At 45.6% G+C, this 25,267-nt stretch overlaps 1 protein-coding gene across 2 annotated transcripts in view; it reads left to right on the top strand.

Annotated features, from left to right (window-relative positions):
• LOC116901640 (paralemmin-2) overlaps window positions 1-25,267 on the top strand; it is a 278,561-nt gene that overhangs the window by 230,437 nt on the left and 22,857 nt on the right. The window lies entirely within an intron of this gene.

Raw genomic sequence — 25,267 nt, 5'->3', positions numbered from 1 at the left:
AGACATCTTGATTTACAACCCTGAGAAAATGAGCGAATGTCCCGAATGAATGTGCAAATGTAAACAAAAACAAACCCCCCCTCCCCAATGCCCCAAGGATTTTTGACAGGCTATAGGAAGGAGCCTGGAGAAATTAGTATGGGAAGGAAGAGTAAGCTTGGGTCTTCACTGTATAAGCGCCTGATGCTGAAGAGTTCCTCTGAGGCTCCTTGCGCCATCTGCTGTTCAGGGCTGCAGACTTTTCCCCGAAGGCAAGAAAAGTGCTGGTACAATGCTTGTCAAGAACACACCATGTCACAGTGTTCTGGGTCCAGACCCCCGCCCCCTCCCAAGAATAAATAAGTAAATAAATAATGACGAAAGAGTCTACGATGCCAATATGAAGTCCGGCTTCCTCAGGCCACACTCCATTCAGCTGCTGAGACACCAGAACTTTCCTTTCTCAGGGGCGTGGCGCTTAGATTCCATGTGTGTCCTGTGGGTGGGAACACTACCATGATGCCATCACAAACCACGAAGAGATGACTTAATAGGGGAGCCATCTGTACACTTGTCTGTTCTCTAATAAGAATGTGAGGTGAAGAGAATATCAAGATGAACAGAAGGGGAAAAGCAGTGCTGTCTAATGGCCCTTGCAGCAGTTACACCTTCCTAGCTGCCCCGGGTCAGAGCAGCACCCCTGTCAGGGTCCGAACACTTCAACTACAAGTATAACCTGATCCGTGCATGTGCAGAGCACATCCTACTGTTCTCATGAATTTTCTATCCATTGGTATTGAGAGAACAGATCTTTTGAGTGCTGAATTCATAACTGTGCTTTCACAGATGCTGGGGATATATTTTGCTTGGACTGGTTTATGTTCGTGGAGATGAATGTCTTTGTCAGGACATACCACTGTTTGTGGAATTACTTCGCTTTCAGAAAAACATCCGTTTGACTAAGAAAACAAAAAACACAAGACTGAACTTTGCAAAGTTCCTTGGGATGTCTGCCTGCAATGACAACTTGCTTAAAAAAGGATGCTTTACACCTTTTAACTAACTCTGTCCCCTCTTTACCGTGTGTCCCCCCTTATAGTATCTCTCCCTCTCATTCACACCTTCACCTATCAGTGACTATAATTGCCAAGTCACCAGTGGCAGGTTAGTGGCTAAGTGCAATGGAGATTTGAGTCCTTGTCTTGGTTGACTGAGGTTGACACTATCAGCCTCTCCCCTGTAATACGCATTGTTCTTAGTTTCTTCAGAATCACACCATCCTTGAGTTGTTGTATCTTCTTGCTCTCTCCAGCCATGAGATGTTTGCTGGCCCTTTGACGTTCCTGTCTTGGCACTGTCTGCCTCAAGTGGCCTCATTATCTATGAGTGACACCATCCATCGCTGTGGCTTTGGTAGTGTGGCATTCTTACACCTCAGTTTTGGTCTTCAGTTCCTCCTGAGTCAGCTTTGCCTCCTATCATTGCATTTTGGATGATCCCCGAATGCCTACAACTCATAGTCTGAGATCAGGTGAACATGGCGGCACCAGCCTTCCATCCCAGCGTGTGGTTGACTGAAGAGGACTGTGAGCTCCAGATCAGTCTGGACTAGTTAAGTAAGACCTTGTCTCAAGCAAAAGAAAAGGAGAAAAACAAAAACCAGGGCCTGGGACTCATTGGTGGAGTAGTTTTCCTTGTATATGCAAGTCCCTGGTTTGATTACAACTACTACAAAGCAAGAGTCGAGTTCCCTGAACTTTTGTTGGTCCCTTCTCTTGGGTACTAAATTTAACTGAAAAGGTATAGCTTCCCATATAGTTATTTAGTACAAAAATTGGAGCATTGTCTTTTACCCTTTCTCTCTTTCTCTCTCTCTCTCTCTCTCCCTCTGTCTCTCTCTGTCTCTCTCTCTCTCTGTCTCTCTGTCTCTCTGTCTCTCTCTCTCTCTCTCTCTCTCTCTCTCTCTCTCACACACACACACACACACACACACATCTAATCAATTACTTCATATCATGTATTCTTCTTACCCCATCCCGATGTCATGGCCTGAGTCCAGGCAATTCTCATCTTTTGTGACTATTGCAATAGCCTCTTGTCCAACCCCAGAAGGATAAATTTATACCTAATGACATCCCTTCCCCCTCTACATCCTCTCTTTATTCCCGCTCTTTATCTCCCTTGGGCCATAAAATGAAGTTTGGACTCCCTGGTGGGTCTTAGAAAGCCATTTATGATGGGGCTCTGCTGGGCTCTTTGGCCTTATCTCCTGTGGTCCTCCCATTCCTGACCACCCAGTAAGCATCTGCAGTTCCCTGATGATATTCAACTCCTTGTGAGTCCTGTTCTTTGGACTTGCTGCCTCTGGTTCCCAGAACTCCCTTAGCTGCTGCCCTCTTGGCTAACTTCTGCACATTCTTCAGAACGCTGCTTTCTGCCTGACCCAGCACTTGTGAGGCAGAGGCAGGCATCGCTGTGACTTTTGAGGTCAGCCTAGTCTACATATTGAGTTCCAGGACAGTCAGGGCTACATAGAGACAGCCTGTCTTGAAAAACCAAAGAAAAGAAAAAGAAAAAAAAGAAAAGATGCTGCTTTCTGGGAGCCCAGTGGTTTCATGACTTAACACTTAGTTCAGTGTTCTCTGAAGGCATTTTTAGTCCTGAACTTACAATGTCATCATAAGAGAAGGGGTCTTTCTTTCCTCCACTTCCCCCTGGAGGCACTGAGAACGGAGCACTCATCTTTGTGCTCTCAGACCCACGTACACTTTCTGACTCAGAGTTCTCCTATATTTACAGAGAGGATGAAGAAAGGGAAGTTCAAGGAACACAGACCCAGGTGCTTTGGGTGTAAATGCTGCAAAGATCTCTCTGTGCATCGAAAGCTGGACCCTTGTCCCATGCTTCATTCAGGCCCCTGCCAGCCCCTTGGGAGCTGGGATGACAGCTATGTGTCACTATTCCTTCCTCCATCCCTCTGACTGATAATCTAATTGTGACTAAAAGAAGTTGATGTTTGTCATGTTTTTAGTTATCTAGAATCAGGAACAAAAACGTCTGCATTGATCAGACATAGTTGATGTAACAATCATTTGGATTTGGACCATTAAGCAAGGATTCACTGAGCATCATGGGTACCAGGGGCTAGGTGCTAAAAGAGAGGTAAAGACCTTTCCCTCTGCCTAGACACCCAGCAGATGGGACATGCAGATGGTCGGTGCTGAGAGATGCCATATCTGTTCTCGAGGTAGAAGTTTAGAGAACCTTGAGATCTAAGCTTTTATCTCAGGGGAGGTTGGTCGAGTTTAATCTTAGTAAGATTGATTCATTTACCTATAAATGTTAATTAAATGCATATGCTAGTGCCAAGAAAGGCTAGGATGTATAGCAATGAAAACAGCAGTAATTCTCAAGAGACCTGTAATCTCAGTCTCAATGAGAGATGACTCTTCATTACTCCTTAACTTTGGGTCAAAGCTGTCCTGAATCTTTTGGACATACGCTTGAATTGAAGTTACTAAATAAGGGTCTACTGAGCACATCCAGTAGTAATTCAGTGTTAGAATGAGCTTACCCTTGACTTGAGACAATGCATTTTTCTCCCCGCATAGAACCTTTTTTCTTCTCTTTCTGAGAAAGCCTCTCATGTTGTAACACACAACTGGCTTGAAACTCACTATCTGCTGAAAGCTGGCCTCAAACTCATGGTTAGCCTCCTGCCTCAGCTTCCCAAGTGCTGAGATGACAGGCACGAGCCACTACATGAAGCTAGAATCGTATATGAGATGATAAATACTGAATCTTTTAACACCATGATCGATCCATTAAAGATGAGAAACAAAACCTATAAACAACAACAGTAAGAGTCTAGTTCAATGTACTTAAATCTGCTTCACAGTCTGAGATCATTGACTGTAAAGACAGCACTGGGATGTGAGCTGAGAGCTGCACAAGAAGGAACCAGAATAGACAATGAAGAGCCTTCCTGGACCTCAATCAAGGCGTTGGTCGCTTTCAGCCCCAAGCAAGATCCCAGCTCTGCGTTGGATTTGAGTTTTTGTATGATGTCATGATTAGGAAGCGGTGGCCTTGTGAGTGTTGGAATGGAGCTTACTGGGCAGTGTCCTTAGGGTGTTGTGAATGTTGTGTACAGACCTATCCTCAGCCCTGTCACCTGCTCTAAACAGCTGATGGGCCAAGGTTCTCTTGGAGGCCATTGCCTTCTCTGCTGTGTTGCTTCTCCTTGGACCTCTCCAAGGGGAGCATGGAAAGAGAAGTCAGTGGATCTCACACAGTAGTTCTGCCATGAAGACAGTAGTGGGCCATGGAATGGCTCTTTTGATAAGTTCCACCTTCCTTTTAAAGGTGGTAATCTACGGAAGGAGTTCCGTAGAAAAAGAAAAGAGGAAAACATCATGGGAAAAGCTCATGGAGGGCTTTGGGTGCTGAGTGGAGGTGGGTAGAATTTATCCTAGCGACCGTGCAGAACTATGAAGAGTCTCAGAGGTATAATAAACTCATCGGTGAAGCTAGGGGTTGCTACAGTTGGAGCAAAGGTTGGGAGAGAATTCAAGGGCAGCCGGGTAACCAACTGGGCAAGGAGTGACGTTAGGTTGAGTTTGGCAGGATTGAGGAAGACAATGTACCAACAATGGTTGTGCCAGGCCACCAGAACACAAATAATGCAGGTCACTCAAAACATCCTGAGGTCATAGTGTCTGAGTCAGAGGCAGCATCAGACAAAAAGAAGCAACTTCGAGCTGCTGAGAAGGTGAACCTTTGAGCCTCTCAACGAATTCAGCTGTGCCCTGCCTCTTCCTCCTCCTCCCTCTACCTTCCTCTCTCCTTCTTTCTGTCCCAGCAATATGATGCGCCCTCGTGGAGTCCTAGCGTGGGTGAGAGGTCCCTCTTTCACAAGGTCATTTTGTAACCTTTGCGTCAGATCAGAGCTGCACACCTAGTTAAATTAACCTAGCTATCTGTTGTAGACCTTGGGTGAGCTTCTTAACTCCTCTGCAAAGCAGGCAGTCAATGATGCACATCTCCTCTTAGTGGCTTTGTAAACGCTCCAAGGACACCTAGCATCCAGAACCCTCATCCCCGTGCTGTACTTTCTTTGTCTTTCTCTTCCTAGTCATCAAAGAGCTTGTTCAATGCAGATTCTGTGCCTTTCTGGGCAGAGGCAGAGACGTCATTGGAGAGATTGACAGAGGACAGTTACGTCCTTTCATTACAAAGCCAGCTCATCCCTCGTGCATTGGTCCGTTTACACTGCCTGGGGCCCCTGAAAGGCCACGTGGTCTAATCTAGTAATGTAGTCTAATGTAGTAATATTTCTGGAGACCCCAGGAAGCTGTAGATAGCTCTTGGCCAGGTGAGCTGTTCTCGCTGACTTCTTCAGAGGCACTGTTTGTGTTGAGTTGGGATTTTAATGAAGGTAGGGTTACCTGTGAACATATTTAGTTCTTCAACACTCAGTTGGGGACCCCCAGCCAATAAAGTTTTCAACACTCAGACTCAGGGGCCCATAACCAATCTAAGAGTCTAAACTCTAAATCTCACACATTCTTCAATTGTGCCAATTGGCCTTGGTAAACGGTAAATCCAAAGTTGCATGGGAGCCACTGCTGTTCAGGAAGAATCACTCTGTCTGTAGAGAACAGCAGCACCCTTCCACAGTCCAGAGAAGAGAACGTAGGGATGTGAGCATGCACATCCAGGGGTGCTGGCCCTCACTTATTTCCACGGATACCCAGGTATGCTTCGTGTGTGGTTCTGTGTTGGTGCTGAGGTTACTGAGATGACAAAGTCTCTTAGACTCTTGCAGACAACATTAACTTCTTGTGTTTGAACCTGTGAACCAGTGGTCTTGGCCAAGATCACTGTGCCAGATATACAAATGAAAGACCTGTTCCGGGCTGGAGAGATGGCTCAGTGGTTAGAAGCACTGACTGCTCTACCAAAGGTCCTGAGTTCAAATCCCAGCAACCACATGGTGGCTCATAACCATTTGTAATGAGATCTGATGCCCTCTTATGGTGTGTCTGAAGACAGCTACAGAGTACTTACAGATAATAAATAAATAAGTAAATAAATAAATAAATAAATAAATAAATCTTTAAAAAAAAAGAAAGAAAGACCTGTTCCTTACTTAGGGTGCCAGGTACATACATGGGGGAGTGGGGGAGGGAGAAGCATGCTCTGCCAGCTTGGAGGAAGAGACACTGTGCAGAACACACCCTGCTGCTTGCTAGAAGAGCCATGAGTAGCAACGTCATTATCAGCACTGACTGGCATCCTCTGTAGTAGGAAGGACAGTGTTGAGAGATGCTTGTCTGTTTCGGATCACAGAGTTAGGGGTTGTGTTGTTCACAGTAGGGCTACCTACTGCATTCCTGTTTGTCACATGTACCCTGTGGAAGTCATGTCTTCGTAACGATAATTCCCATGCTTTCAGCCTGTACTTCTCAGGGCTTGAATCTCTGGGGCTCTCAGCCAGCAGCTCTCACAGTTACTATTGATGCAAACCAGGCTCACAGGTCATATGGCTCGGCTTTCTGCACAGAAGGGAGGAGGCATTGAGCTCCAAAGATGACATGTTTATAAAGCAGTCGGGTCGAGAACATTTTGATTTGATAAAATGAACTCTGTCTTCCCAAGTAACCACACATGACCAAGTCTGCAAGAGACATATATTTCCCCAACACCTCAGTTTGTGGGGCGACTTTACCCACCACTAGATGGCCTCCCAAGACTTTCCTGCAGGGAGAAATTGAATCTGATACATTTTTTGTGTGTGTGTGAGTTTTTAAGTTTATTTTATTTTTGTCTTTGAAGTACTGAAAATCGAACCCAGAGCTTCTCACATGCTAGGCAAGCATTCTACCACTGAGATCCATCCTAAGGCCTGCTTGATCATTTTCAATGTAGACGTTCACACAGGCATACGGTTGCCATTCACCATTCTCAAAGCAAGTATCAAGCCTTTAATGTCCCTGTCAGAATTCAACTGACAGACACTCATGTTCTATGGTTTAATATTAGAATTCTCCCATGTTCCTGAATCTTCTAGGCCACAAACTTACAGCTGAGTGTGTAATTAATAATACCTAATAACAGGATTAAGAAGGTGAATAGGCATCCACTAGCCAGGATGTTTTGGTTTGTCCTGTAAAGCAGTGCACGCTGCCTTTAACAAATCATCTTCCAATATTTCTAAGGCACTAGAATTGTCCAGAGGTACAAACCTCTAAACAGGGCTTATACGATAGCAGATGGCATTCTTGGTGTTTTAGGCACAAACTCATTTATTGTCATAATTTTTAGCTCCGTGGCTATGACTGCCACTCTATCACAGATGGAGAAACTGAGGCATGGATATTTAGCCTATGTTTCAGTCTGAAAAGGACCAGAGAGCTGTCTTTAAATCTCAGATTCAGGACTGGACTGGTGGCTTAGCAGCTATAAGCACTGACTGCTCTTCCAAAAAAACCCAAAAAAACAAACAAAAAAAAACGGGTTGGCTTTCCAGAATCTACATGGCAGCTTACAGTCTACAACTCCAGTTCCAGGGACTCCTATATCTTCTTTTGTCCTCTGAGGGCACTGCTTGAATGTGGTACACAGACATACATGTGGACAAAACACATTTACACATAAAAATTTACAAGTAAATAAATGTCAAAATAAATTAACTCGTTTAGTGGCACTGCTAATCCAGCTTATTTAATGGAACACCTATACCTAAAACAAGCAGGCGGTTGCACAAATATTCTATCTGTCTGTCTGTCTCATCTCTATCTCTGTCTGTCTCTCCCTCACAATTTTCTCTTCTTGAACACTGCAATAAAACAATCCCCAGTTACTGTGGGAAAGGGCCTCGTACGGTCAAAACCACTCATGGACCTGCTCCCTGCTGCCACTATTGCCACCGTTGGGTACAGTTTGGGTTCCATGGAAATGTGAACATTCCCAAGCGTGGCTGTTGTGTTCAGGCATCTGTCCCCTCACACAAAACCACGTACTGCTGGTCCTGGGTCATGGCCTGTGCAGGAGACCCCCCACGCCCAGGCACCTGTCTTAGTTACAAGCCAAGTTTAATCTGCCTTAGACTCTGCTGTGGCCGGAATTGTACTGAGGCTTCCCTGTGCTCTCAGCAGGTGATGGGAGTTTCAGGAGCTGGGAATGTCAGAGAACAGGGAGGGGACTTCTGGAGTAGAACCAATAATAGGAAGATGACAGTGTCCAGGGCATGTGGAGTAGAACCAACAATAGGAAGATGACAGTGTCCAGGGCATATGGAGTAGAACCAACAATAGGAAGATGACAGTGTCCAGGGCATATGGAGTAGAACCAACAATAGGAAGATGACAGTGTCCAGGGCATATGGAGTAGAACCAACAATAGGAAGATGACAGTGTCCAGGGCATATGGAGTAGAACCAACAATATGAAGAAGACAGTGTCCAGGGCATATAGGAAGAAGTGAGCCAAGTAAGGATGTCTATTGTAATAGAGCTGGCTGTGCTGATGACCTCCTGTACCCCTATTGGGAAAGCAGAGGCAGGAGGGTGTCAGTGAACAGTGCACACACACACACACACACACACACACACATATGTATGCATATATATGTATATATTACACAGTTTTGGCACACTATGCCCTATAGGTTTTGCATTCTTAATTCTCCAAATCCCAAATCTGAAATGCTCCGAAGCTGGAACCTCCTTCAAGTGTTATCAGAGTACCACAAATGGAGAATTTCATACCAAGGGCCTTTGTTTTATGGACAAAATGATTTAAAATAGTGAATGTGTAAAATTAGCATCAGGCTATGTGAAGGAAGCGTATGTAGAATGTGATTAAGATGCTCAACCCATCTTTGGGGAATCCTCTTACCCATGTTCAAGAATCCCAAACCCTGAAGCCTACAGTAAGCCAGGGGTCATGGCGAATGCCTGTACCACCAGCACTTGGTCCGTGGAGGCAAGAGTATTTGGAAGGTCAAGGCCCGCTTGCAACACAGTGAATGCAAGGCCACACCAGGCCACGTGAGACTCTGCAAAACAGAAACTGAAATTCAAAATGCTTCAAGCATTTCTGGAAAAGATTTTCAATCTTAAAACAACAACGACAACAACAAAAAACAAACAAACAAACAAACAAACAAAAGAATTTTCAGTCTCCGTCTCTGTCCCAGTACTTGCATTTCAAATGGTCTATCAGGTTGTCTCTGACAGAAGGCTTTGATTAAAAGCTTAAGTCTGTAGATAACTGGTTTTGTTTTGATTTTTCCAGTTCTGGAATGGAAGTCGGGTTCTCACAAACACTGGGCAAGTGTTTCTGCCACCGAGCTACATGTCTAGCACAGTACAGGAGAAATCTTAAGCACCATTGTTTTCCTTTGGCTCTGAACTCACATGTTAACAAAAACTCTAATTTGGCTTCAGGAGTGCCATTCATTTTGGCTTCGATCCCTACACATGAATCATTTTGCATCTGGAAGTTTCCACTGGGGAGTTCCCGATGTGAGGGAAACTTTATTCCTACAGAGCGTGTGGGATGAAAGTTCCAGAAATCTACACCTTTCTCAGAATAGCATTTTCATCATAATAGTTGTTTCAAAACACCATAATAAATATGGTAAGATAGTGGTCATCTCCGCTGACTTAAAAGGAGAAAACCGAAACCACAGACCAGCGGGCCTCACTGAAAGCCAGTCCATCCCTGAGCCTTTACATGATGTAGCCACTAGGAGGCACTCATGAGCCTGAGCCAGGGCGAGCTGCTTCCACCTCAAAACCCCCAAGCAGCAGCGAAAAGCTCTAGAGGACCTTCTCTCTGGCATTTCAAAGACAGTATATTTCTGTTGTATCTGTGAGCGGGTAAAAATGACAGAAATGTCAGAGAGGCTCCAAGGAGGCCAGCAGTGTTGAGCTGAGATGTGTCTACAGCCTTTGCAGGATGCATTGCTGGGCATTTCGACCACTGGAAAAGAAGCCTGAGTTTGCAGACTGTTCCTCCAGGTGTTTCCGGCTCTGGCCGGATGAGGGCGTTGAGAAGCGTCTTAGGTGGGGCTTATTGTCCTTGTAGTGGGAACTCGTGGAGTTGAGACAATTTCAGTCCTTGGGAGATTTTTAAGTTACAGGCTTGAAGTTCAGATTTATGCCCTAACACTTAACCTTAGATCTCCAGAGTGGAGAATGGGCTACCTGCTGTCGAGTGTCGAGGGGCTCTGTGGGTCTTGGACAGTCCGGCTGCTGTTAGAACTAGTCTGACAAGAAAGTGGGCTGAGAAGGGAAAAATCCAAGGTCTTGCTGAACAAATACAAATTCTAGATACTGGGCAACCCCATTTATTTCATTATCATTATCCTTATCATTTTTTTTCTATTCTTTTTTTCGGAGCTGGGGATCGAACCCAGGGCCTTGCGTTTGCTAGGCAAGCGCTCTACCACTGAGCCAAATCCCCAACCCCTATCATTATCATTTAATTAATCATTATTTCTGCTTTGCTCACCCGGGCTCGGAGCTGGGGTGTTACAGGCTTTTCCCCACCTTGCCTGGTGTCTGGTCCCTGAGTCTTGTACAGGGCACCCACAGCTGGGCCACGAGCCCCCAGCTTCTGAGGCGAGGGGCGGGGCTCAGAGTTTGGCCTCTGAGAACAAGCTAAAGAACAATGCCGGGAAGTGTCCGAGTGGGAAACAACTCGCTGGGCTGAGCCCATTCGGAGGAGCTTCCTGATTGGCTTGATCTGCTCTGTGCAGGAACTCTTAGAATAACTTTGGAATTGTCCCAGCAGAGAGACAAACTTCTCCACAGAAAAAGAACTGTCACCCAGTGATGTCAAACACGGAAAACATGGTTAGGAACACCCAAAAGCTCTGACTAAGTTTCCTTTGGAAAAGTCTATTTGGATTTACCTAGCCGCCTATCTCCCTCCTCCGCCCCCAACTCTAACCCTTTCTGGGTCTCTGGCTCCGGTACAATGAGAATGCCATGCTTTTCGAATGGTCAGCATCCTCCCTTCTAGGGCTCAAATGGTAGAGACCCTGTTTGTCCGGCAGCTCATGGAACCCCCACCCCCACCCCCACCCCCACCATGGTGCACATGGCCATAGGAGGAAAGGGCTCCTTTCTCAAAGCAACTTTCAGCAGTACAGTGTGAGCTCTGGCTGGGGGTGAACACTCTTCCATGCATTGTGGAGGCAGCCCGTAGCACCGCGCTGTTCATGCTTCCAAGGTGGGGTGGTACCCAAATCTACTTGTGCTCCAATGAACAGTCAAGCCGAGGAAAGATATGGTGTGGGCAGAGGTTCCAATCAGCTCCCCCCTCATCCAGCATCGTTCTGTGCCTTTAAAGAATTGGAAGGACTCGATTCTATCCCAGAGCGAGGAGGAACTGTAGACCTTTACAGCAGGAGAGCTTCATTTCTTCTTAGGAAACGGGATTGTATTGAGTGGAAGTTGATTTTCCAGGCTCCAGCAAACCCAGCTCTGTACCTTAGGGATGGCAGCTCATAGCAGTTTAGCCACTGCCAGCCTCAATCTCAGCCTCAGTCAGGTCTAGGTTATAATGGTAAAAACCTGAACCATGCCTATCCGTCCTATACTCTCTAGCTTGTGATAAATTCAGAGAATATTGGCTATTTTTACCACCATTTTTGTTGGACACCTAAAAAAAATCATTTCTTTCAATGAAAGAGTCAAATTCTTTTTTTTTAATCTTTATTTTTGTTTTTATTTAAATGAGTATGTGCTTTTATGGATGCCGTGTGTGTGTCCACAGAGACCAGACAAGGATCGATCCTTTGGAATTGGAGTTTGAGATGATGGTGAGCCACCATATGGGTACTGGGGCTTGAACCTGGATCCTCTGGAAGAATAACAGTGCCCCGAGCACTGAGCCATCTCTCCAGCCCCACATCAGTTTTTTAAATATAATTCTTTTTGGTTTTTTTCAAGATTTATTTGTTTTATTTATGTGAGTACACTGTAGCTGTCTTCAGACACACCAGAAGAGGGCATTGGATTCCATTACAGATGGTTGTGAGCCACCATGTGGTTGCTGAGATCTGAACTCAGGACCTCTGGAAGAGCAGTCAGTGCCCTTAACCGCTGAGCCATCTCTCCATTCCAGTCTTGGAAGCACGGCTGTCTCCCCGAGCAGGACTCCTAATTCAGACAGCAGGTGAAGACAGTGATAGGGTGATGTGGGTGTTTATAGAAGCTGTGGATGGGGGTTGGGGATTTAGCTCAGCGGTAGAGTGCTAGCCTATCGAGCATTAAGGCCCTGTTCGGTCCCCAGGTCCGAAAAAAAAAAAAAAAAAAAAAAAGAAGCTGTGGATGAAGCTGTCTGTTGAGCGTGTGTGTGTGTGCGCACACACACACACACACACACACACACACACCTGGGAGATCCTGAATCAGCAGGAAAGCTAAAATGGAGTGCTGGATTTAGAAACAAACAAGGCAGAAATAGGGATTTGGAGGAGAGGAGTGTACCATGTAAAAGATTTTTACAACCGGGGTGTGGGAGTCCAGATGTTTCCTGGGCTTTGGAACGAATGGGAATCATGGGGCAAGATGAAGTAAATGCCAACACTTCCATTATTCTGACCAAATGACGTATCTGTGTGTCTCCACGTCTGTTTTATTTAGATAATCCCAGAGGGAATAAAGAAAAGTTGATTACACTTACAAAGACACGTGGACCTTCGGTCAGAATAAAGATACACGTACCCGCAGTCGGATATCTGAGTGGAAAAGCAGGGCCTTTTCTTTGACATACGATTCAGCAGTTAAGAGCATATATCCATGTTATTCAGAGGCTCAAACCTGCCCTTAACTCCACTTCCAGAGGATCTGATGCTTCTGGCCTTCACAGGCATCTACACATTCGCATGAATACACACACACACACACACACACACACACACACACACACACACACACACACGGGCATACATATAATTAAAATTGTTTATATTTTAAAAAGTGAAAATCACAGAAAATGTCACAATTCCTTTTCGTGTTGTCCCACAAGCAGACAGATTTTTTTTTTGTTAATCATGCATGAAATCCTGGATTTGACCCAAACATTATTAAATAAACAAACAAACCAATAATCAAAAGTTTTTAAGAGATGAGAAAGCCAAATAGAGTGACCTTGAAGATCTGTTAGACGCGGCAGGTGGGAACTCGTGGACATGACTGACAGCGGGTTCTGTGGGAGTGGTCAGAAGACAAGGAAAAGGGAAACAGAGGCTGGGACGGGAAAATGAGGTGGCAGAGAGCTCCGACACCGGAGACACCAGGAAGAGAGGCTTTGAAGTCACTAGAATAAGATGTAAGGTCAAGAGAAGGTTACCTGTGTTTCGCTGGGCAGAATGAATTCTTTGTGCACCGCTGCAATAAAGGCGTCTGGGGAGTACCAGGCACAGGGGATAATTGATCAAGGGCTACATGTGAAGAAGCTGAGCCACGTGGAGAAGCTGTGCCACTTGAAGAAGCTGTGCCACATGGAGAACCTGGACCACGGGGAGAACCTGCGCCACGTCAGGTTCATGGTTGCCAATGTCTGCCTTCGACAGGCCGGTCAGAGCGCTGGAGATAAGATCAGGCTAGATTCTTGATTCCTCCAAAGAGAGACAATTCTAGAAAAGAACACCTTTGGGCCACTGAGAAACATTTTTTTTTTTAAAGGACACATTCACACATTTCTGTCATTAGAACTCTTTCTGATGAAACCAATTCACGTGAGAGTTTATATATATATATATAAATATAATCAGACACGTATATGCAAAGTCCTGTTTTGGCTTGTTTCTTAGTTACTCTGCCACTGCTTACTGAGCAGCCGTATGCTCACGAGAAAATACAATATACAACGATAAATATTATATTTCTTATATATCAATTTATATATCACCCTCTCTGTATGCTTATGCCTACCTGAGAGGGAGGTGATGCAGAGGAGTGGGGGGGGGTGAAGGGACATTTTTAGCACCCTAATACCTGGCAGGCACACGCAGCTCCTCTGAGGACTCAAAATGCTATGAGGGTTCAGAAGGAGCCAAGCCATGAGACTGAGAGCCCTGTGAAAGAGATGGAGTTGGACCTGAAGGACTCCTGTCATGAGGCCTCTTGGCAGGGACGGAGCTGAGGGTGGGGGTCCTGGCTTTCCCATTGTGGTCAGCGTTACAAGGAGGGTGGTGTCAGGCTGGGAAGAGGATGGAGTAGCCCAAGAAGACTGATTAGACTCGGGTAGAAGACGAGGAGGAGTGACCAGAACTCTTCATACGGAAGGATATGACCTGGACACTTGGAATTCTCAAAAGGGCCTTTCGCTTCTCAGTCGGTGGCATTCCCATCTGAGGGATGACGTGGGAGAAATGAAACAGACTCAAGTTTCCACCTCCACCTTGCAGTCAGGGGAGGACCTCTTCTCTCCTAAGGACAAATGGAAATCCTGTTTATTTAAGGGCCCTGAGCATTATTCATTGTGAAGTGCCACGTGCGTTCTAATGGGACTCCAGACCCACTCATCGAAATAAAAGGAAGCTGTCTCCTTGTGAATGGCAGTCACAAATGACAAATATTTGAGGACTGCCATAGAAACAGATGCGCATCTTCCTGGAATGTGGGGAGTGGCTTCGGTAGCAGCCACTCGATGAAAACAGCCTTCTTCCCAAGGATCCACCTATGTCATAGAGATGGGGAGGTGGGGAGGGGTGTTAAGATAGGGCAGAGAGGTGGCCTGCACAGTAAATGCTCATAAAACAAAAGGCTGGGACCAGAGACTGGGGGGCCTCAGAAGATCTGGGGTTCCAGGCAGCAGAAATTAGCAGGGCCCTACAGGAAAGATTGGATCCAGGATTCTTCTTGGCTCATTATTTTAAAACAACAGACTTCTGAATAGGAGAGTTGTTGGCCTAGGTCAGTTAGGTTTGTCTGCTTGTTTGTCTTGAGACAGAGCCTCATATAGCTCAGGCTAGCCTCAGATTCCTTGTATGGCAGAGCTAGCCTGGAACTCTTGATCCTTCTGCCTCCTGATGAGTGCTGGAATGACAGGCTACCACACTGGTTTTGGTTAGGTAGCCTCTGCTCCTTCATACGGGAGGTAGAACCTCTGATGGGTAGTTCCCAGGGAAGACCAGACATTTTTTTTTTCCTCACTAGATGAATGGATAGTGTTTAAAGGGAGAGAGATTGAGGAAAATGGAAAACCGTAGACTTGTAAAATTCACAGCTGTTCTCAACCTTTGTTTGTTTCTATGGTCACCTCTGAACCACATCTGTGTTTGGCCTCCAGTATGCGCCTGGAACCCCAAAGCCACCAGTGGCTTTTTCTGTGAGGCCAGCGTTTAAGGCTTGCCCCGATGGAGTTCAGCTGGCAGAGTAGCTCAAGGTCAGTGTCACAAAAAGATGCTAACGACTGCAGCCAGCTGACTTCCCCTGCTGAGGCTTTGGCTGCAGGGAGGGTGTGGGGGCACAGTTCTAGCCAAGCCTTAGTTACAAAGGTTGATTAGCAGTAATGAATTAATAAGCCTCGCTTCTTTTCTAAACCCTTCTACTGGGTCATTATTGTGGCTCTACGTTGTCACTGGCTTTAGCCCCAAATCTTGGAAAACTTCTAAGCATTCACCCAAAACTCAACAATGTATGCATCCTGTGTTGATTGGAATAAGCTGTAGGTTCATGTCAAGAGAGCTACAGCGACAGTGGCTTAAACACGAGGTTTATGTCTCCCTCCAGGAGACATAGATAGCCATGAGCCATCTGGGGTGTCCTCTGAAGTTCGTCAGGGGCCCAGTCTTCCTCTAGCACATCACCTCTCCTAACTGAAGATGGCCCTTGCCCTGGGTGTTCTACGTGGTAGTTTAAGCTTTACCTCCACAGATGCATTTCAGGAAGAAGGATAGAGAATGGCCAAAGAAGCAAGGGACTGAAGAAGGTTCTAGAAGCTACCCTATAATATTTTCACTTACATCCCTTTGGCAAGAACGGGCTACCTGTGGCCACAAAGAATGCTGAGAAATGTGAGTCCCTTAGTTAGGGTTTCTGTTGCTACAGTGAAACATCCTGGCCAAAAAGCAAGTTAGGGAGGAAAGGGTTTATTTGGCTTACACTATATTGCTCTTTATTATTGAAGCAAGTCAGGACAGGCTCTCAAACAGGACCAGAACCTCGAGGCAGGAGATGATGCAGAGGCCATGGAGGGGTGCTGCTTACTGGCTTGCTTCTTATGGCTTGCTCAGCCTGCTTTCTCTCTTTTTTTTCTTTTTCTTTTTTTTTCTTTTTTCGGACCTGGGGACCGAACCCAGGGCCTTGCGCTTGCTAGGCAAGTGCTCTACCACTGAGCTAAATCCCCAACCCCTCAGCCTGCTTTCTAATAGAATCCAGGACCACCAGCCCAGGGATAGCACCACCCACAATGGGCTGGGCCCTCCCCCATCAATACCTAATTAAGAAAATACCTACAGCTGGATCCTATGAAGACATTTTCTCAATTAAGGTTCCTTCCTTCCAGATAACTCTATAACTGTGGTTCTCAACCGTCCTAATGCTATAACCCTTTAATACAGTTCATCATGTTGTCTGACCCCCAACCATAAAATTATCTTTGTTGCTACATCATAACTGGAATGTCGTTACTATTATGAATGGTAATGTAAATATCTGTGTTTTCTGACGGTCTTAGGTGACCCCCCCCCCAATGGATCAGGACCCACAGGTTAAGAACTACTACTGCAGTTTTCCTGTCAAGTTGACGTAATACTAGCCAACATGGCAGGCTTTGTCCTGTTTCGCTGTATACCCTGCTCAACTCCAGGGACTGAGTTACCACGAATTGGGTGGGAACTGAGCAACCAGCAGCCGCCTTTGCAGTGTTTATGCAGGCTGGACACATAAAGGGTGGGTGCAGCCTGTGCCTCTGAGAAGCATTTCCTGGGGCTCTCATTTTGGCAGGCTGGGTGGACAGGCACCTTGCTTGACTGCTCGGCTGTGAAAGTGCAGTTCAAGGGAAGAGCGCAGGTGGATTAAGCACCTTTGGCCCGTCAACATCAGCTTTCCTTCTGAGAGCGCTTGTAGATTCAAGCTCATGTCAAGCGGGCAGCGGTGTGGAACGCTCCCCGTGTGTCTCTCCGTAACAAGAAAGGTTGGAAGGCACCATTCATTGTCAAGATTATTCTGAGATATAGCCCAGCGGTTGGTATTTGCCTGCTCCAAAATATCCTTACGGTCCTAGAGAGTCCTTGAATAGTTGCGGTTGTTGTTGTTGTTGTTGTTGTTGCTGCTGCTGCTGCTGCTGCTGGTGTTTTGATATTTATCTTGCCTTAACCCACAGTTAGTACAGAGTTCTTTTTTTTTAATTATTTTAATTATTTATTATATATAAGTACACTGTAGCTGTCCTCAGACACACCAGAAGAGGGCATTAGATGGTTGTGAGCCACCATGTGGTTGCTGGGATTTGAACTCAGGACCTCTGGAAGAGCAGTCAGTGCTCTTAACCACTGAGCCATCTCTCCAGCCCTAGTACAGAGTTCTAACTCTGATTCATTAGGATCCTTTCTGTGGCTGGGTCATTCCACCGTCCCCCTTGTACTCTCCCCACCACCTTATACCCTACCACTAATCCTCAACCCATGTCTGTATTCCCTGGACCTTGGTTTCCAAAGACTTCAGTGTTTGAAATGGCTCCTTGTCAATTTAAGTGGACTTCATTTTCTTTCTTTTTTTTAATTTTAATTTTTTTCTTTACCAACAGTGATATAATAGTTCTGATGCAGACACATCAGTATAATTTTATGTGTAATATGTAAGCTTATTGAGGCATTTCTCTGTGTGTGTGTGTGTGTGTGTGTGTGTGTGTGTGTGTGTGTGTGTGTTATCTTCTGACCATGGAGGTCAGGAGAAGGTTTCAGCTCTTGGAGCTGGAGTTAAAGGTGACTGTCAGCCACCTGCTATGGGTACTGGGAAGCAACTCAGACCCTGTGGAAGAGTGGTGTGCATTCTTAAGCACTAAGCATCTCTCCAGCCCCAGAAACCAAGTTCTTAATATGACTGTTCTCTTTTGAATTCAACTGAAAGACACTCAGAAAAAGGAAACATGTCCTTTTGTAGGTCAGAGGGCAAAGATGCAGCAGAGGATCATGGGAAGCAGCACTGAGTGTTAGTCAGCCTTTCCCATCTCTTCTCTTTGTGTCTTAGAATGAGGTTGGCTTACAGTAGAGTCTGGAAATCCAGGTGTTTTGAGGGGAGGGAAAAAGAAACAGCAGAGCACAGGAGAGCGGTTGGGATGTGGACAGGGATGTTGGGACCTCTCTGAAGCACCATGGTGAGGCATGCAACTAGAGGGGGCCTGGTCTGGCTGAAAAGACCACACAAGGCCACAGGCCACAGAGTGATTAGGAAGATAGAATATTCTGAGACGTGCCCTCTGTCTATCATGGCTGTTTCTAGTTTGCACCCTTCAAAGCCTCACTAGTATGTGGTCTACCCAACCAAGTTTCTTCCCCATCTTTTACCAGAAGGAAAATACGTTCATCTGTGGCCACAACAGTGGCTTCGACTCATACCAAGAAACCTGGAGGCAGAGGCTCTGGACGTGGTGTGTGTTCCATTATGGCTTCCGGGTGCCAGGCTGCTTCTGGCTGTCTGCACTCAGCTGTTCTTGCTACATTCTTGCCTCTATGGGCACTAAGGTAACTGTTCCTGTAGCACCGTATCCTAGGACCATCAGAACAGTGAACCCCCAATGATGTTCACATCCTAACCTCTGACTCTGTAACTATATTAAGTCAGGTGACAGAGGAGATGTGTATGTATCTGTTTTATGCAACTATGAGAAAATAACGCAGGCACTTTGTAAAGAAAAGTGAATTTGACTGTTTCAGAAGTTGAAAGTCAAAGACCAGTAGCCTGGCTTCTAGTGAGGGCCCCCTTGGCTACTTCTTGGCGTGAGAATGAGAGTGAGGGCAAGTGGGAAGACACCACACGATGGGACAGGAAATAGGGATCCAAGAGTCAGGTTCTCTGTTTCTACAACACCATCTACAGGGACTGTGGGGTTCAGAGAACTACATCAACCCCTTTAAAGGATATCCCCCTCAGTGACTAAGACCTTCTAGAAGAATCTGCCTTTTAAAATGTTATTACCTTAGCATTGCCACAGTGAGAGCCAAGCACAGTCGTTGTGTGTGGGGAGCACACTCTCCAAACCATCACGTAGACCAAGAGGCAGAATCAGAGATGGGACGACCTCAGAGAGATGAGACATGCACTTCAAAGATGGAGGGAGAGGTCCGTGAATCAGGAAATGCAGATGGCCTCAGGGGGTTAGAAGAGAGGAGGACTTGGACGCTCCCCAAGAGTGAAGGGAACGAAACGCTGACACACATTCTGATGTTTGCCCGATGCCCCACCATGTCAGATGTTTGACCCATGGAAATGTAAACTAATATATCTCTGTTGAAAGACACTGAGCTTGTAGTGGGTGTCACGGCAGCAACTGAGCAACTGAAAACTCCTAGGACACTCTCCCATGAGGAACCTGTAAGAAAAAGAGCAAAGCCAGGGTGTGTGCCTTCGACAACACTCCTGCTGCTCCCAGAGCTTTTCTGGAAGTTTCTACCCCTCTCCCAACACACACACACACACACACACACACACACACACACACACACACACACACACCTTTTATACACATGTTGTTCACCCAAACTGCCCCATGGCTGCCTTTCTCTAAGTGGAAGCTGTGGTATGGGCATTTCATTTAGGCTCATTGCTGTTCCCAACAAAATGGGATTAAGTTTAAAAAAAAAAAAGACGAGGGGCTGGAGAGATGGTTCAGTGGTTAAGAACACTGGCTGCTCTCCCAGTGGTCCTGAGTTCAAATCCCAGCAACCACATGGTGGCTCACAACCATCTGTAATGGGGATCTGATGCCCTCTTCTGGTGTCTGAAGACAGTTGACAGTGTACTTATAATAAATAATTTAAAAAAAAAAAAAAGGAAGAAATTATGCTGCGTGGACAACTTGGGGTTTTACCACACTCAGTTCCAATACATTGTTCTTTACCCTCCCGCTGCCCTTTCCAACTTTATTGTGTGTCATTAGGCGGGTGACAGAGAACTTTGAAGAGCAGACTCTGTACTTGATTTATCTTCCTGTTCCTGGTGCTCAGCACCTTCGGGGAACAGGGAAAGTATTTGCATAACGTTGGGTAGAAGGATGCCTGGGCGAACTTCAAACAGGATGATGGGAGTACTCTATGGAGTCAGAGGTCCTTTGTGTTCTTCCCCGAGGATGCTCAGGAGGGTTGGAGACATTTTATAAGACCCTTCAGCCATGATCCAAACCTCCTCTCCTGCGTTAGTTCTCCACAGCTGCCTTGTGTTCGTATAGCTCTTTACAGTCTCCTCTGGGGGAGAAACCAAGCAAGCAGGCTGTTGCGTGCTTGCCACAGCCCGTAAAGCCTTGATTAACCTTGTATAAATTACACCTTCTGCCCGTTGGTTATTTTTAGCACAGCAATATCTACTTGGCACCCAGAGACTGAGTTAGGTTTCACTCGTGAAACGACCATACAACAGCATGTGTAACCTCTTGACACTGTTTCTTGAGAGGCTCCCCAGCCCTGAGACTCAGGTTTGTCTGCGTGAGGTGATAGCCTGGCCATCCAGCACCCTAGGCCCCTGGCCCATTTGTAATAAGGAAACTTGGCTTCTTAGACCTGACTTAGGCTTACACAGACTCCTCTCCTCTCCAGTCATTCCGTTTGGGATAAAACTCAGTTGGTATCAAAAGGTTTAGTTTCGTTGTTTCCCTCTGCACCTCTCCCTTCCTTCTCAGTTACGAAGCAACAAGGTATCGTGACCCAAATCTTTAGCATCTAAACCATACAGCTGAGCTCTCTGAAACAGGGGCAGGCAGTGGGATGCAAGCCAGCCTGTGGTCATCGGGTCAAAGAGAATTCTCAACTACCTGGAGCTGCTTCACAGAAAGAAAGCTCCCTAGGGGCATACCCCTACTGACCCTGTAGGGTTTTGTTTTGTTTTTTTTAACTCAGCCATATTTAACACAATTTTGGTTTGTTTTATAATCCCTTGAAGTGTCTACTTCTGCTGTCAGTCAAACATACTCAGTAAATGTTGGGTTTGTATTTACATAGCTGTTAGCACTATTTAACCCCTTGACTTGACACCAAGAAGCTGAGACCCCAGTTCCTGCTTATTCCACAACCTGTGAGACACTGCTTTCTCAGCACGTGGTCTTGGGAAGTATTTTAAAGGCAATGAATTGTCTGTAAATCAGGCAGTCTCGTTAGATAAGTAATATGTGATATTTTTACAATGCATTTGTTTATGATACATAATGTATAAGATACTTATGATAGTATATTGTAGCTGTCTTCAGACACACCAGAAGAGGGCATCAGATCCTATTATAGATGGTTGTGAGCCAACATGTGGTTGCTGGGAATTGAACTCAGGACCTCTGGAAGAGCAGTCAGTGCTCTTAACCACTGAGCCATCTCTCCAGCCCCAATATGTGATTTTCTTAAATTACAGTTTTATTTATTCTCTCTCTCTCTCTCTATCTCTATCTCTATCTCTCGAGTGCACGAGTGCGCGCGCATATGTGTGTGTGTGTGTGTGTGTGTGTGTGTGTGTGTGTGTGTGTGTTGTCAGGGAGTAGGAACATGTATGTCACAATGGATATATGAAAGTCAGAGGATAACTTTCAGAAGTCGATTCTCTCCTGCTACTGTGGATCCCAGGACTGAACTCAGATTGCCAGATGGCAAGCACCTTTACGTACCACTGTGTCTGGCTGGGAATCAAGGGGCTTCGAACATGCTAGGCAAGCACTCTAATGGTGAACTATACTCCTAGGCATGCTATTTTTTAAGTTGAGTAGATACTGGAACTTATAAAAACAAAATTAGGGCTAGAGAGATGGCTCAGCAGTTCAGAGCCATCCAGAGGTCTTCCAGAGGTCCTGAGTTCAATTCCCAGCAACCACATGGTGGCCCTCTTCTGGTGTATCTGAAGAGAGTGACAGTGTACTCATACATGAAATAAATAAACACATCTTTAAAAAAAACAAATTTAAAATAATCTATAACCCTATTACACAATGACTGACTTTTTTTTTATTTTTTCCAGTCTTAATCTTCATTAAAAGGTGGACCTCTTCTATTCAGATTTGGGCACAGTGGCAGAATAAGTTAAGTTATTTGTAATCTTTCTACCTTAGATAGTATTAGATAACAAATATATACCTAATTATGAATGCATACATATATGTATGCCTATGTATCAAATATAATTAAGATACATATTACAGGGGTATATTAGAATACAAGTACATATAATTTTATGCACACAAATATTTGACTAGTCTCAATTGTCATTACAATAGTGCTATGTAACAAATTCCATCCACCTGGAATCCCAGCACTCAGAGGAGGATTATAAATCCAAGGCCAGCCAGGGTTAGAGTAGCAAGACCCTATCAAAACAAACACAGGGCATGATGGTACAAGCTTTAAAATCCCCATACTTGAGATGGGGCAGAAACAAAGACAGACAGATTTCCGTGAGTTAGAGGCTAGCCTGGTCTATATAGAATTCCAGACAAGGGCTGCATAAAGAGACTGTATAAAACTAAAACAACCTCCCTCAAACTCATTGTCCTAAAGTTGTCTATTCTTTCTGACGTTTCTGTAAGCCGGACTCTGCTGAGTGACTCTGTGTCACAGTGTGGTATTGACTGGGCATGCCTTCTACCCATGGGCAAAACTCAGATCTGTCCTTTCTAAGGCCAAGCGAAGAGGTACAAGAACAATCGGGTGCAAACCTACCCAAGCCTCTGTGCTTTTCGTCTTGTTTTCTCTAATTTTCCCCCTAGTATAATTCACAGAAATGTATGCAGAAGATTTTGCTGAGCACTTGGGACAGCAAAAGAGGTTTACATCTGCAGTCAGACGTCTGAATCCCTCCACCCTTCTCCTTTGGATTCTATTTGCTGTCAGCCCACAGACAGCCTCCCTAGTCAATGCTTGCTGGAGAATTTTCTCTGTTTTAGGAATTCTGATTGTATCATCTCGTCAATTTCGTGCCACCTAATCCAGCTTTTTTTATTGATTCATCGAAATATGTATATTGAGAATGTGTGTCCTTCCCCACCTTGATGAATTTTTAATCCAGGTGGGGAATTAATAATGCCGGTTGCTACTTAGTGGCCAGGTCTTCTCTACAGGGACTGTTTGGGGCATCATAGAGTGTTTCTTAACATCTCTGGTCTCCACTTGAATTATGTCCGTAACACCAGTGCTCATCCCTTGAGATGTGAACAGAGTAGAGACACTGCAGCCTTCCTCCAGGAGAAAATTACCTCAATAGGAAACTGCTGCTATAGCTTAGAGGACACTTGATAAGAATGCTAATAAGTAGCAGTAATGGGCTAAGAAAGATGAAGGGGTGGGGCTAAGGATGTCATTTAATTGGCCTAGCATCTGTCAAACCTTGGGTTCCATTCATAATGAACCAGGTATGACGGTACATGCTTGTAATCTGACACTCAGGAGGCAGAGTCAGAAAGAGTTTGAGGGGAGTCTGGGATACATGAAGCCCTTTCTTAGAACAAACAAAACAACAGATGGAAAGGTGCAGACATGGGAAGACTCTACAGGTGACTCTCTGGAAACTGAGGGGACAGGGGCACCTAAGCTGAGAATGGCTAGAGGAATGCAGCACAACAGAGCAAAGAGAGAGCCACTGTGTAACAGAACAGGGCATGGCAGTGATGGTGTGGGGGGGGGGGGCGCAGTGCATACGTGCGTGAGTGCATTTTGTGTATGTGCGTGATGTGGTTGTGTGTGTGTGTGTGTGTGTGTGTGTGTGTGTGTGTGTGTGTGTGTGTGTGTGTGTGTGTGTGTGTGTGTGTGTGTGTGTGTGTGTGAGGTAGCATGGGGATGTGGAGGAGGGGTCAGTAGCACAAGGGAGGCTGGTCCTGTAAGTCACGTGACTCCCACTTTCACTGAGAGGAGTGATGAGTGTGTCTGACTCTGTGCTCATTCGAGGGACATACATTTCTTACATTCAGGGACCAGAAACGAAAAGCGAGGATAGAGCACAGTTTCACCCTAATCAGTTTATATGTTCCTTGCCTCTGAGATAAATATTAATCTGAATTCTTCATTCTAAGTGGTAGCCAGTTCCCAGGAAAGCTGAGACAACGGGAGAGGAGGCAAGCAAGGGAGATCACCTAGTCAGGTGTCAACTACAGCGGAGCTTCCATGGTGGCCAAGGGCAATGTCAACAACAAAAATGGATGAGTGAATGACCACTGGGTGAATGAATGAATGAATGAGTGAACTACAAGTTCAGGCAAAAGACTTCAAGAGGACCAGAGTGTGGAGTCTTTTAGACAGAAGGCATCCATCTCTGCACGATCCGCCATGACCTGGCTGCAGTGCAGCACTGGCCCGGTTTCCCAGAGCATGCAGTGTCTCTGAGCAATGTGAGACACTGTGGGACAAATGCACTAAGAGCTAGGACAATGAACGGGAGTGGGGGCAGGAGTTCATACTCCAGCCTTGCATTCTTGTGTCAAAGCTCTGTGACAGGTGCTAAACCATACCAGACCTCGACGGTCTCACCTCTAAAATGGGCTTCCTTACTCAGAGAGTCATTGGGAGGGTTAACTGAAATAACCCATACCTATTTATTAGTCAGGGTTCTCTAGAGTAACAGCACCCACAGAATGAAATTATACAGAGAGAGAGAGAGAGGTGTCATGAATGACTCTTACAGGCTGCAGTCCAGTAATCCAACAATGGCTGACTGTGGTGTTCAGTAGTTCCTCAGTCCACAGGGCCGGATGTCTCATCAGGCCTTTCAGTATGTGCTGGAGTCCTGAAGACGTAGGCTCTAACGCCAGTGGAGGAATGGATGTGCTATCAAGGCAAGGGCAACCAGGCAAAGGGCAAAAGCTTCCTTCTTCTATGTCCTTATAGACTTCCAGCAGAAGGTGTGCCCGGATTTAAGGTGCATTTTCCAGACTTAAGATCTGGAGCAAAGGTATAGGGTTGAAGTAGATTCACCCACTTCAAACCAAGCAGAAGATCTCTCACAGGTGTGCCCTCCATTTCTGGATTGAAGTACATTCCAGATGTAGTCAAGTTGACAGCCACAACAGCCACCACGCCACGTGAATTAGTTCTTGGAACAGTGCTCGACGAAAGCTAATTATTATTCCTGTCGTTAAGTAAG

This window comes from Rattus rattus, chromosome 1 (assembly GCF_011064425.1).
Source record: "Rattus rattus isolate New Zealand chromosome 1, Rrattus_CSIRO_v1, whole genome shotgun sequence".
Classification (NCBI taxonomy): domain Eukaryota; kingdom Metazoa; phylum Chordata; class Mammalia; order Rodentia; family Muridae; genus Rattus; species Rattus rattus.
Note: the sequence above shows the minus strand (reverse complement) of the source record. Positions and strands in the feature narration are given on the sequence as shown.